General features: G+C 30.2%; 1 protein-coding gene across 1 annotated transcript in view; it reads right to left on the bottom strand.

The window, feature by feature from the left end:
• The window catches only part of Sulf1 (Extracellular sulfatase Sulf1), a 45658-nt gene extending 44365 nt beyond the window's left edge, over positions 1-1293 (bottom strand). Inside the window, exon 1 of the mRNA XM_088195205.1 lies at positions 1113-1293. The gene's annotated coding sequence lies outside the window, so the exon portion shown is untranslated. The remainder of the gene's footprint in view (positions 1-1112) is intronic.
• Positions 1294-13641: the final 12348 nt, after the last annotated feature.

Raw genomic sequence — 13641 nt, 5'->3', positions numbered from 1 at the left:
AATAACATAATAAAATATAGTAATTATAATGTTCTTAAAATTCAATCAGAGTTACTTTTGTAATAACATTAGCTTATTTTGTGATTATGTTTTAATTATTTAAATATAAGGTTTTGAAACGATTTTTTTATAGATATTTTATTTATATCTATAAACATTTTTGACAGCTAAAAGTAATTATGATTATGTTTTAATAAGTACGTCAAAAATATATATAGATATAAAAGAAATATCTAAAAAAAATCGTTTCAAAGCAATACATTTAAATATATCATTCATAGTTGTTAGTGCAGTTTCTTCAATTTATATTTTTACATATGAAAGACTACGTTTTATTATATCTTCGAAAATATTTGAAACACATTTAAAGCTACTTTTAGACACTGTTTTGCCACTCGATTTATATATCAAATTACTGGTTTTCTCCAGGAATGAAATTTTTTATAAAAACTGTTTTTCATAAATTTTGCGTTAAAATACTAATAAAAAACATTAGTATTAAATGATTAAATATGTATTTTATTCACAAATATACCGATTTAAATAAAAATGGACAGTTTTAAGAACGATTATTGTATTATTTGAGTGTGATTTATAATTGAACTTAGTCATGCCTATGTTTTCCTAAATTTTATCGTATATAGTATACGTCGGTTTCAATAACGTCATACTTCAAAACATATACTTTTTCAGTATAAACAAGAAGCCAGTATATAAGAAAAAGCAGCTGTGTTTTAGTGTAAATTATTTTTTTTTGCTTATATGAGTCATGTATGATGAAGATATGTTATAGATTCAAACTTTATGTTCCTATTATGCTATTGATTATTTCTAGGCTACTTTTAAATGGGCCATTGAGGATTCAAATAAATTTAAATTGAGTTGAACCGGTTAAATTTAACCGCCGATTTTTTTGTCAATCGACAGAATTTGCACGTGCTTCAGACGTAATCTTGCGTCGGTTACGTTACATCGGCATCGACCGATGATTTCTTCGGGGTGCCAGGCAGCGAGCCGCGCTTTGAGAAGCCGTTTGCACAAGAAACACGAATCGAAACACCGAAAAGCAAGAAAATCACGATAGCTGACAGACAAAGTGCTAAAAGGCTCACCTGGCGAAATTATATCGAAGGAGCGAAGGCAGTTGTCCGTCGGAAGACAGGGCAGTAGCGATAGAAGGAGATACAGGACACTTGGTGAAGAACAACAGGACGAGCCACGACCGGCTGCGACGGCCGGCGAAGAACGACTGACGGTACGACGATCACGCTCCTGCTCGCTAGACGCAGAACTGACTGGCATCTTCACTTTTCTGTGCCACGACATGTCGCAGAGATGACACGAGACGAGAGTGGGTTATGAAAGAATGACAGAAGTAAAAACCGCAAAATTAAAAAAAAAAAATTGAGAAAAATCGGATTTTTCACGGACTGAAATATTCTATGTACATACGAGGTGAGATAAAAAAATAGCAATAAAAAAGTATTAATTTATTCTTTCATATTGATATTGTATTTTTCAAAGTAGTCCTCATTAAATATAATACAATTATGTCAGCGTTTTTTCAATCCGGAAAATACGTGTGAAATGCATAATTTGGTGTTTTTATCTTTTCTATGATCGCAAAAAGTTGTCCTTTCGAAGTACTCTCATTGGGAGGAGTGGGGGGGGGGGGTGGACCGAATTTGTGCCAGAAAAATGCATGTCATTTAATGAAATACTATGAATTTTTAAGAAATCGAAATATTAAAAAAACAACTTTTGGCTCTGTCCTCATAGAAAAAGTTGAAATGACGACCCTGATTCTAAACCAGAAATCTTGAAAATATTTTTTTATAATTCGTCACTTCAGTGAAATCATATCGAAATAAATTTTCATCGATAGATATATATATTTTTACCAGTGAAAATATAATTTATCTGTCAGGTGCTAGTAAATGTATATAAATTCAACATAATTAGGCATACTGATTTCTCGATGATTTTCATTTCTTGAGAAATGAGAATTTTCGACTGCATATGAATGAAAAAATTTATGTAATATATTTTTTATAAATAATATAACCCTTTAAAAACACATGCCATTTAAACTAGAATCAAACATCCTCGTTCTTATTTGTTGAAAAATTTCGACCACGGAAAAAATCCTCTTGATGTTGGTTTAATCAACAACAAGGCACTGTAAATGATTCGTTCTCTTGCTCGTCTATTCAGATATTTTGAATTCTTCCTCCATTGAGCCGTAAGATATTGTTTTACTTACAATAATCTCTATAAGACTGAAAGAAAAGCGCCAATGATAAATTTTATCTATGGATTCTAATGATTCAATAGAGTCGCTAGGGTCATTAGAATTCTTTGAACCATTAAATAATCTATAAATAAATTCTTTTCCTATTTAACATATTTCTGCTTTTAAAGACTAACTAAAGAAGTCACTATTTTTTGACTGGGGAAAGATTCAGGATTTAGCAAATATTTAATTAATGACATCAATGTATGGTTTCTTCGACTATATAATTTCCGTTGAAATTCCGAGCTTAGCTCAGAATTGATATTTTCTAATTGATTTAACAAAAAGTTTAAGGCCCCTTTGGCTGTCAATAATAATCGTGAGACACAGTTGTTGCTAATTAATTAATAATTTTATATAATGTGATTGCTTTTAATTAAAAAAATCTATTAGGCTCTTTATTTCCATTATGGCTGAAATGTCACTTTGTTGCAAAATGGTGGCAAAAAAAAAATACTAAAAAGTTCATAACTTCGTCGGAAAAAATCCTACATTAAAGTTTACATGAAACAAAGAAAATTTAAGCATTTGTATTTTTTTGGTTCAGATGAAAGACAAAGCTACGTGTTTAATTCGTCGTGACTCTACTTTAATATTAAAATCATACTATTTGAGAAAACGTTATGAATAAAAACATGATGATTAAAAAAATATACTGGCGAGGAACGGAAAGTGAATTTACAAATACTTCAGGCAAGTCTGACTGCAGAACAAAACGTATTTCATAAACAAATAGTTCAATCGAACGCCATCGTCAATTCCAGCACATACTATTGGAAAAAAAATGAAGCTATTTTCGGATGATAGAAGTTTGTGCATTTCTCATTGGATAAAACAACATATATTAAGGATACGATGTTATGAGCTTGAAAGATACAACCACTGGAAAAAATATAAACGAAACTAATCGAATGCATGCATGACAATGAACTGAAATTAATATATGTGGGTTCACCACAGATGGTGCAGCTTCAATGATTGGCAAGCAATTGAAGCAGTTTAATTAATTCTTGAGCATAGAAATGCCATGCCAAAATACTTTTCATTTGCCATTATTTTTTGCATATTTAAAATTTACGTGCTCAAGTATTTAATATAAACAATTTGAAGTCAGTTGTTTATAAAATGGTTTACGCAATAAAAAAACAATTATTTAAAGCATCGTCAGTTACAAGACTGGACTCTGAATACAACGATTTACTTTTTTACCCAAAAGTTCGATACTTAGAAAGATTTTGGAATTTAATGAAAATTATTAAAATGTTCCTGAAATATACGATTAACAATGACTTTTGGATTTATGTTTCCTTACAGACATCACAATGAAATCAGTTGTAAATTCAATAGTAATAATATATTTTTTCTAAATATGCCCAAAAATTACTGATTTATTATAATATTTTTATATTTAAAAAATTACGAGAATATGTTTAATATTTTTTTATATCCATTAAACATTATTGTGGAATCAGCTCTAAGAAATTTTCAGATGATGTTAATAGATATTCAGTTATCTTCTGAGCTTGAGGCCAATGTCAAAGCTAAGTTTTATAATAAATACGTTTTATAATCTTTACATTAACCCTAGTTCAGCTACAATTTCTTTATAAGCTTCAATCAAATATTTTAAATATAAACAATGTAGGCATAGTTTATAAACTTTTAATACACACATTTATTTATAGTTGCTCTTTATATGGAACAGTTTATTTTAATTACCATCTCGCATCTTTCGATACAACAATGTAGAATATTTTCCTATAAAGCTACAAAACAACAGCTCTATTATAGGCAAGGAATAAGGGGCAATAAAATTAAGGCAATAAGAACTTATGCTTTTTATTGCACGCCGTGTAATTAAACTTTCACACTCCGATCAGAGGTTGGTTAACTTTTAAGACAAAAAAAGCAAATTATAATGACTGTTATTTTTTAAAAACTATAAATATATACATATTTACAGTATAGTAGAGCAAAAAATACTATTTAATTCGAAGAATTTTAGCTGCGTAGCGAAAATATTTTCTCCATTTCGCTCCAGTATATTAAAAATACAAGCTTAGTTTAAAAATTAGTCATTTTACATGAAGAAAACGTTAAGGTGTCTTCCACCATTTTTTGTATTAATAAATTGCTATTAAATCATATAAATTTTACAGAAATTTCCACAAAAATTGTTATCTTATATTATAAAAAAAATTGGTTGCGTAGAGCATTTTTTTATATGTTTCACTTATACATTTCTGTATTACTCACGAAAACTGTTCTTGTATCATTTTTTCTATTACTTATTTTATTCCGACAGTTTTATGATTAAAACTGATACTTGGAAACTGAAATATGATACAAACAGTTCTATGGTGTAATCATTGAAATAGAGATAATAAGTTCAATAAAATTAACAATTATTGAGATTAAAAATGTAATACTCTAATTAAACAATTATTTTAAAGGAATAATTGCGCTTTTCAAAAATGAATATATTTTAACAATGGGTTTATTTTTAAGCATATATTATACAATATATTATAATATATGTACATATGTGCTATAGAGAAACGATTAAAAAATATATTCAGTAATTTTATTATACTTTACAAGTGGTTACATATCCAAAAAATCATATTCTATAGAACATTAATTTAAAATATTAGCTTTTCAGAAAATACCTTTGCCTTTCAAATGCCAAGCAATTTAAAATAAAAAGAATTTACCGAATTCTAGCGACTGGACCGAATTCTCCGTCGAAGAATGACAAAAAAAACAAGAATTCAATTTTGTTTTAAAAAATGCGATGAAAAATTCTCAGCTATTTATAAAGTTTTATCTAAACGTAAAAGAAGTAAAAAGAAACTAATTTTATCCGAAAATAATGATACAGAAATACGGAGTTTTTCACTATTCTTAAAGAAGTAGCATTTTGCTATAAAAAAATATTTTTAGGTATACATTACATTAGCTTAGTAAAAGTAAGTGAGAAAATAACAATAATTTTAATTAGATAGTAATTTTTAAATATATTTAATATCTTCAATATTATCTAAACAATAAAAAGAGTAGTAACTAAAATAAATAAATTTAAAAGTCTTCTATTATTTAAAAATAAATAATAGAAACTTCTTCAAGATCATTTTTTTCAATAGTATAATGCTTCAATATAATACAAGTAAAATAAATGTACATATTAGTAATCTAAAAAGTTATTCACATTTTTATAATTATTATTAAGCACATTCTATTGAAAAAAATATAGTAGGCATTCTAATAAAGGGGGACCTGGAGACAAATTCCTGGGGCCCAGCTGGAAAAAATTATAGCAAAAATATATTTAAAAAAAAATATAAGCCGGCCTCAAATAATGAATCTGATCTAAGCTACAGTTGTTTGAGATGTACCTATATACTGATGTATTTCAGGTATTTTTATACATATTATATAATAAATAAAAGATTCGGAACATTGCCTTCAAAAGCACCCACTTTCTAGGTAGTATTTTCACAATAAACATTATTATTCAAAGGGGCAGATTGTAGTTTTTTAACGCAGCTCTATTTGTGTTAAAATTTGTTTACAAATTATTGTTGATTTTATTGCTTTTTAAACGCTTATGAGAGGAAATATTCAACGAATGTAAATTAGTAGCAGTAGCTTTAGATATTTGATCTAAAAATTCAGATCGAATACCTAAGGAAGAAGCAAAGAATTATATAAATGTAATGTTTTATAGATTGTATAATCGGTAATTTTACAACTATATTTAATGCAGGAAAATAAATAAATAATACATTCAGTTTTATGTGCTACTTCATAAAAGAAAATCTAGAAAAAACAGTCTCGAATCTATCCCGAAAATATTTTTTAAAATATGTCAATTCAGTAAAATCATATCGAAATACATTTTCACCAGTAGATATATATTTTTACAAAAGAAAATATAAATTATCTGGCAGGTGCTAGTAAAATTATATGATTTCAACATTTATATATGTAGTAATATATAAATATATTAATATACTTATCATTATTTATTAACATCCGATGTATAAATATTACAGCGAATGGGTATTTTTTTGTAAAGTCAAATACATTTTCACTAGTAGATATATATTTATATTAGCGAAAATATAATTTAACTGATAGGCTCTAATATGCTGCTTTAAAATGTCTATATAACTCAATTTGACAGTTGCGAAACGTCCATTTTCTGTTCAAACCCAAACCTAACCCAATGAAAGTTTTAAAACTAATTATAGTTTTAGAACTTTTTATTTGATCAAGTACAAAATACAAACAAAGCCAACTTATCTCTCAGGGGGGAATAAGCGGAAGAATAAGTACAGACAGACATCGCATCTCACATATTGCTCCATAGTTTTTCTGCATTTCGATATTACACTATGTTTTAAAAATATAATAGTTGTCCTTTTTGATATTACTATGCACTTTTAATATAAAATGGCTGATTAAAATATATTCAAACCAAATTTTGGTCAATAGGAGAGCGCAAAAAACAATTATCCTTTCTCAGAAGGCAAAAATTCACGTCAAAAGCAATAAAATCGTGTCGGCGCCGTCGCAGTGGGAACGATCGGTAACGAGCGTTAACTGATAGGCTCTAATATGCTGCTTTAAAATGTCTATGAAACTCAATTTGACAGTTGCGAAACGTCCATTTTCTGTTCAAACCCAAACCTAACCCAATGAAAGTTTTAAAACTAATTATAGTTTTAGAACTTTTTATTTGATCAAGTACAAAATACAAACAAAGCCAACTTATCTCTCAGGGGGGAATAAGCGGAAGAATAAGTACAGACAGACATCGCATCTCACATATTGCTCCATAGTTTTTCTGCATTTCGATATTACACTATGTTTTAAAAATATAATAGTTGTCCTTTTTGATATTACTATGCACTTTTAATATAAAATGGCTGATTAAAATATATTCAAACCAAATTTTGGTCAATAGGAGAGCGCAAAAAACAATTATCCTTTCTCAGAAGGCAAAAATTCACGTCAAAAGCAATAAAATCGTGTCGGCGCCGTCGCAGTGGGAACGATCGGTAACGAGCGTTAACTGATAGGCTCTAATATGCTGCTTTAAAATGTCTATGAAACTCAATTTGACAGTTGCGAAACGTCCATTTTCTGTTCAAACCCAAACCTAACCCAATGAAAGTTTTAAAACTAATTATAGTTTTAGAACTTTTTATTTGATCAAGTACAAAATACAAACAAAGCCAACTTATCTCTCAGGGGGGAATAAGCGGAAGAATAAGTACAGACAGACATCGCATCTCACATATTGCTCCATAGTTTTTCTGCATTTCGATATTACACTATGTTTTAAAAATATAATAGTTGTCCTTTTTGATATTACTATGCACTTTTAATATAAAATGGCTGATTAAAATATATTCAAACCAAATTTTGGTCAATAGGAGAGCGCAAAAACAATTATCACTTCTCAGAAGGCAAAAATTCACGTCAAAAGCAATAAAATCGTGTCGGCGCCGTCGCAGTGGGAACGCTCGGTAACGAGCGTTCCCACTGTGACGGCGACGGCACGATTTTATTGCTTTTGACGTGGATTTTTGACTTCTGAGAAGGGATAATTGTTTTTTGCGCTCTCCTATTGGGCAAAATTCGGTTTAGATGTGCTTAATTCGATTCTTACTCGTAATATTGTTATAAAAATTTGTAATATAAATGCTTGATAATCGAGCGTTTACACAGCGATGACAAGATTTTATTGCTTTTGACCTGGACTGGAAATTCACTATATGGCAACACTGAGCAGCAAAGAAAACAAGACTGAGTAGATATTTTTAATAATTTGTAATGTTTAATTAAAATATTTCGCATAAATTATGATTTCAGAAAATATGTTGCAATGGTGGCTGATTTTTATATTTATTTGTAGCATAGAACATATTATTATTTATTCAAGAAATTATGTTACGATGTTAAAAAATATATATAATGTCATTTTAATCATGAGGCCCGGAATCATTGTTTTCTCAGGACATATAAATAGCTTAGCTATCACACGAAAAAAATATTTTTAAAATAACGCTTTATTTAAATTTATTAAATTAAATAAGGTTGCTTAAAAAAAATATAATTATCTTATTAAAATCTGATTAGATTCATCTCAGAAATATATTTTTCATAAACATATTCATATATTACGGTTGGGGATATAATTTTAAATGACTTAATAAATGCACATACGAAACTGTCACATGTCATTTCAGTTGACACAAGAAAGACGGAAGCAGTATCTTTTGGTAACAAAACAAAACAGCGAAAATTCTGTCAAGTTTCTTGAAATGCTGCGATGTACAGTCAAACACGATTAAAAAACTAATTTATTATAATACTTTAATTAATAACTCTCATATTAAGTTCAATGCTTTAAAACAATAACAAATACACACAATAACCGCAGAATTATAATAATTTAAGAACCCGCAATATCCCGTCAAATGCGATAGCAATTGAAGTACCTTTAAAATCGCTCAGCTAAAAAATACGTATCAATATTATAAGGTAATTCACGATAGAAATATATACTACACCCAAAAATTACCGAAGCCCGTGATTTTCGCAAAGGTTTCGGAGCAACAAAAGCTTTGTTTGATACAAATTATATAGATGTTTACGTATGTGTCATCGATTTTGAGGAGGCGTTTGATAAAGTCAAAAATAAGTGACGATAATCACTGATTTATCACGAATTTTCATTGTGAACAAAAAGTGAGAGTTAAAGTAAGCGATTAATAAATAATAAATAACCGAAATACAGTGAGGAGTATAATAATGTTGTATTTTTCGGATTTGATTTTTTATAATTGTTCAAAAAACATTTATGACGAAGCACTGCTAAAGCTCAATAAGCAGATGATATGGCTGATGATTGACAGGGATTGTAAATGCTCATTAGTATAGTTAAATACGGCTATAAAAGATACGACGTAAAATGAAACACTAAAATAGTAAATTTATGAGCGTTTGTAAAATTGCAAATGCAACAAAATACCTATATTTGGGATAAACTTTAGACAACTAGAGCACACACTAAAGATAAAATATAAGATTGAGAAATACAGGACAAAATTTACCAAAATAAATTAAGAAATACAGGACAAATTTTACCAAAATAAACATTTCTTTGTTGCGAAACGATCACGGGAAACAATATATTACCGGAAGACAAAAAGTATAATATTTCGTTCGTTGAATAAACGAATGCAACAATTGGCTGGATGATCGCTGCATGGTTGTGATTCGTCAGCGAGCTTTGCAACCCTTGATACTTAAGGTTTGTCTCCATTGAGGAGAGGTGAGAAGAAATACCGTCAGATACGGCCTGAACACCATACGAGTACCACAGCAGAAAAGGTACCAACCTCCACTAATCTGTCGCTGCCACAACTACAAGATCTCTGAGGACCATCCACTGGACATCATCCTTCCGCCAGCTTCTCCACCACCGCTCGTAGAATAACGATATTCTCCTACCTATGTAATATAAACTAATAAATAATAAATAATTGAAAAAGTTATTTTGATGCCAAATGTATATTACGAAAAAAATAACCCATCTTTAAAGCGTATTTTTTATTTGATAAATAAAAAAATACGTTTTATCTCAGATGAGTCCGTTTTTCATGTTTTGATGGAGAAAACAAAATTTGCACAATGACTACTTGGTGCAAAACACATTCCAGAATGTTTTGTGTTCGCTGTTAAGCACCCATCACGATTTGGTTAGTAATTTCTAGGAAAGGAACTTAAAAGTCTTTACATAGTCGAGAAGACGATGCGTCAAGACCAATACAAAAGGTATTGGATACACGTCTTATACCACAACTCGAATAATGGTTTCCTGGAGGCGAAGAACAGATATTCATGCACGATGGCACTCTTTGTCATAAAGCTAAGAGTATCGTGGCTTTTCTTCAGGATAAAAACATCAAAGTGTTAGATTGGCCAGGAAACTTGCCTAATATGAGCTCCGTCGAGAATGTTTAGGAGCTTTTGATTGGAGATTAATAAATTGTATAAACTATTAAAGGGAGCTAATCGAGAAGGTGATTTATGATTAGAATCATAATTCAAACCTCCAAGAAACAATTAAAAAATGTATAGAAAGCATGCCTAGGCGAATTCAGGCACTTATTAAAGCAAAAGGAGGGCATAACATATATTAGAAATATAGCCCCGAACCGCCTTGTGGACCGTTTTTTTAATTTTAAGATAAATTTTATTATTCCTAACCACTAAACTAGTTTTTTTTATTAAAAATAATATAATAAGCAAAAAACCGAAATTTTGCTTGGGTCTAATAATATGGCCAGGTACTGCAAACAGTCTTGTAATATAATTTCAAAGCATAAATGAGAATTTTTGTGAGAGATTCGTAGGAACTCGTGGAAATACGGTCGCGACACGACTGAGCTTCGTACGGCGTCCATGGCACATAAAGGGTTATGTATCCATTCCTATAAAAAATTGTGGCGGATATTTTATTTGAGCTTGATGCAAGTGCATAATACGTTTCGATTATTAAAACTATTCTGCAAAGTAATGAAACGCTAAAAGGAAATAAATTAAAAGAAAATAATTCAGATGACGAATATGGTTAAATAAGATCATATTTTTGGGGATTTATATTTGTTTTTAGCAAAATTTATGACTAAAGACATTTTTAAAAATGAAGGACATAAAATCACAATTTCAGGTTAGCATTAACAGATGACCATTTAAAATAAATTTTAACGATAGGAAGTTTGATGAAATGTTATCTCAAAAAAAGCATACAATGTACATTATTTTCATAAGTGAAGCTTATTACTAAAGACGCTTATTTTGAACAACTTGCCAGAGATGCCAAAATTCATAATATATATAAATAGATAAACTATACAAATAGAATTTTTTTGAAGCTCACTTAAATTTATATTAAATTATTAAGTATTTCTGATACACAAATAGTAATTCGATGTCATTTTTTCTACTCTCTAATCGTGATTATGAAAGTAATTATCTGGTTAATTAAAGTGTTTCGATATTGAAGTTATAATATAGTCTATGCTGGATGAAATTAGTTTTACTGAAAACACGATAATGAATGCCAAGAGGATGGCAGCGTATAATGGCGTTCTTGTAATCTTTTGCGGTGACTGACATTTCATGGCGAAATCTCGAAAAAATGAGGAATGAAACAAAAAATATGAACAACAAATAAAATAAGTTTGCGTACGTGACGTGGATGGTAGAAATTGGTGAGCGAGTTTCCGGTATATATGTATATAAAATATATACAATTTTTTTAGTAGAAGAAAGTACGTGACGCCGCATGGATATGGCGCTGAAGCTGCATTTCGGAATGAATATCATACAAAGTGATAAATTATGAAAATTTAACGTATGAAATATAGTAGGCGAGACGAAAATATTGTTTTAATATCGTTAGTCTGCGCGACTGGAGAACATCGGCTTTAATTTCAGAAAGCTTAAAGCATTGGATTAAAACCATGTTTGAGATGAATTATAATGACGTTTACACATAAAGAGATTTATAATCGCTATTGCTTGATAATACTGTAGATCCATTTATTGCATAAAATATATAAATCTAATTTTTTGCTATAAGTAAATAAAACATAAGATACTAGTTTTAATATATTAAAAATAGCAATATTTATATTACATATTTTATTTTTTTATCACGCTATAGAATAAGTTAAAACGTTTGATAAATGGCCGCTTTAGTACTTTATCTATATCAAAATGCAATAAAATTCTGTTCTTGGAATTTTGTCAAGTGCACAATGACACATTTATTTCAGAATTGAGTCATATGAGCGATTTTATTGAACATGGGATTGCATAAGGAGGATAAACGCACATCTGTCAACAAATACAGTGAATGAAATATTTAACCATCATTTTTAACATATTGTTAATAATGTAAGCTTTCAGAACCGCAGGACAGGAAATTTGTTAAAAAGTTGTGCACACACAACCGGCTTTTTGTACACATTTCACATTACGTATCCATTTTTTCATCATACAAAGTAACAATATGGTGTGGATCATTCTTGGGGTTGGGATGGGAATAGCAACCGGTCAGGATAGTAGGAAGTGTCTGGGGTGTCCCCACAGGACCGGTTTCTTGGTCCAGACGGCGGCCGCCATCTGCCGCGGCGCCGGACCGCAATACCTCTATATCAGGAGTTCTCAAACAGTTTCGGAGCAAGCACTCTTCCTGGATAACCTGTTAGGGAGTTTTCGCGTATAAAAAATATCTGAGCTTTCAAGTGTGCATTGCGGATATAAATCTCGATGAACGCGGATTCGAAGATACGCGAATCCGCGTAAATAAAGAGACACAAATTATCCTAAAACAAGCCGATAAAACTATTTCATAATGTATCTAAGTACAGTCTAAAACTTTGTGTTACTTTACTTTAAGTCTAATTTAAATATACCAAAGTGATTTTTATTGTCAATATATTGTCAATAATGCACTTGGCTACCTTTTGTATGATCATGAAAACCCATGGATTAAGAACTCGTACAGACTTTTAAGAAGTATTACTTGAAAATAATTGCGGAATAGAAAATAATTAAAGCTTTCTCAATCACACTTACACCTCAGTCACACTTACATTTAAAAAACAATGAAAATTTAATCTTGGTCAGAATTTTATGAACAGCCTGGTCATAATTATATTATTCAGAGTCAGAATAAATATTAAATGGTTAGAATAAAAATTATATACGGTCCGAAATAAAATAATGAATGGTCATATTTATGTTATTCAGGGTCAGAACAATTATCAAATGCTTGCACTACACTCTCTGGATGTTGTCCGAACGGAAGTTCAACTGAAGTCGGCCGAGGTCGCCGACTTCCGTGTAGCAGCCACAGTGCTACAAATTTCATATGCCGTCCGGACGGCGGGCGTGAGTGATGTGCGCACGGCAGCTGCTGTCATGTACAGCTGGCATATTTGCGCGCGATCAAAAAATGTGCCAAATAATCGCAATTTTTAAATTGTCGTATTATTAAAATTACGCTGCTGATAATAATAAAAATTTGTGTGGGCACTCACCAATACAATATCAGTGAAAACTTTTCGGTCGTAAATATTCAATTTACGCAAAATATTTGTCGGCTTTTACAAAATGCCATAAGACATAAAAATTATACTTCAGAATACGAACACCACATCTGTGACTATCCTAGAATTTGTCGCCATCGATTCTAAATAAGAATTCGTTATGGCGTGACATTTATATAAACCAATCTAGGAAAACACATAAGTATATTCGAA

The sequence above is a fragment of the Plectrocnemia conspersa genome, unplaced genomic scaffold (assembly GCF_051122295.1).
Source record: "Plectrocnemia conspersa isolate PC_06_02 unplaced genomic scaffold, ASM5112229v1 ptg000010l, whole genome shotgun sequence".
In the NCBI taxonomy this organism is placed as follows: domain Eukaryota; kingdom Metazoa; phylum Arthropoda; class Insecta; order Trichoptera; family Polycentropodidae; genus Plectrocnemia; species Plectrocnemia conspersa.
This window is presented reverse-complemented; position numbering and strand designations above follow the sequence as displayed.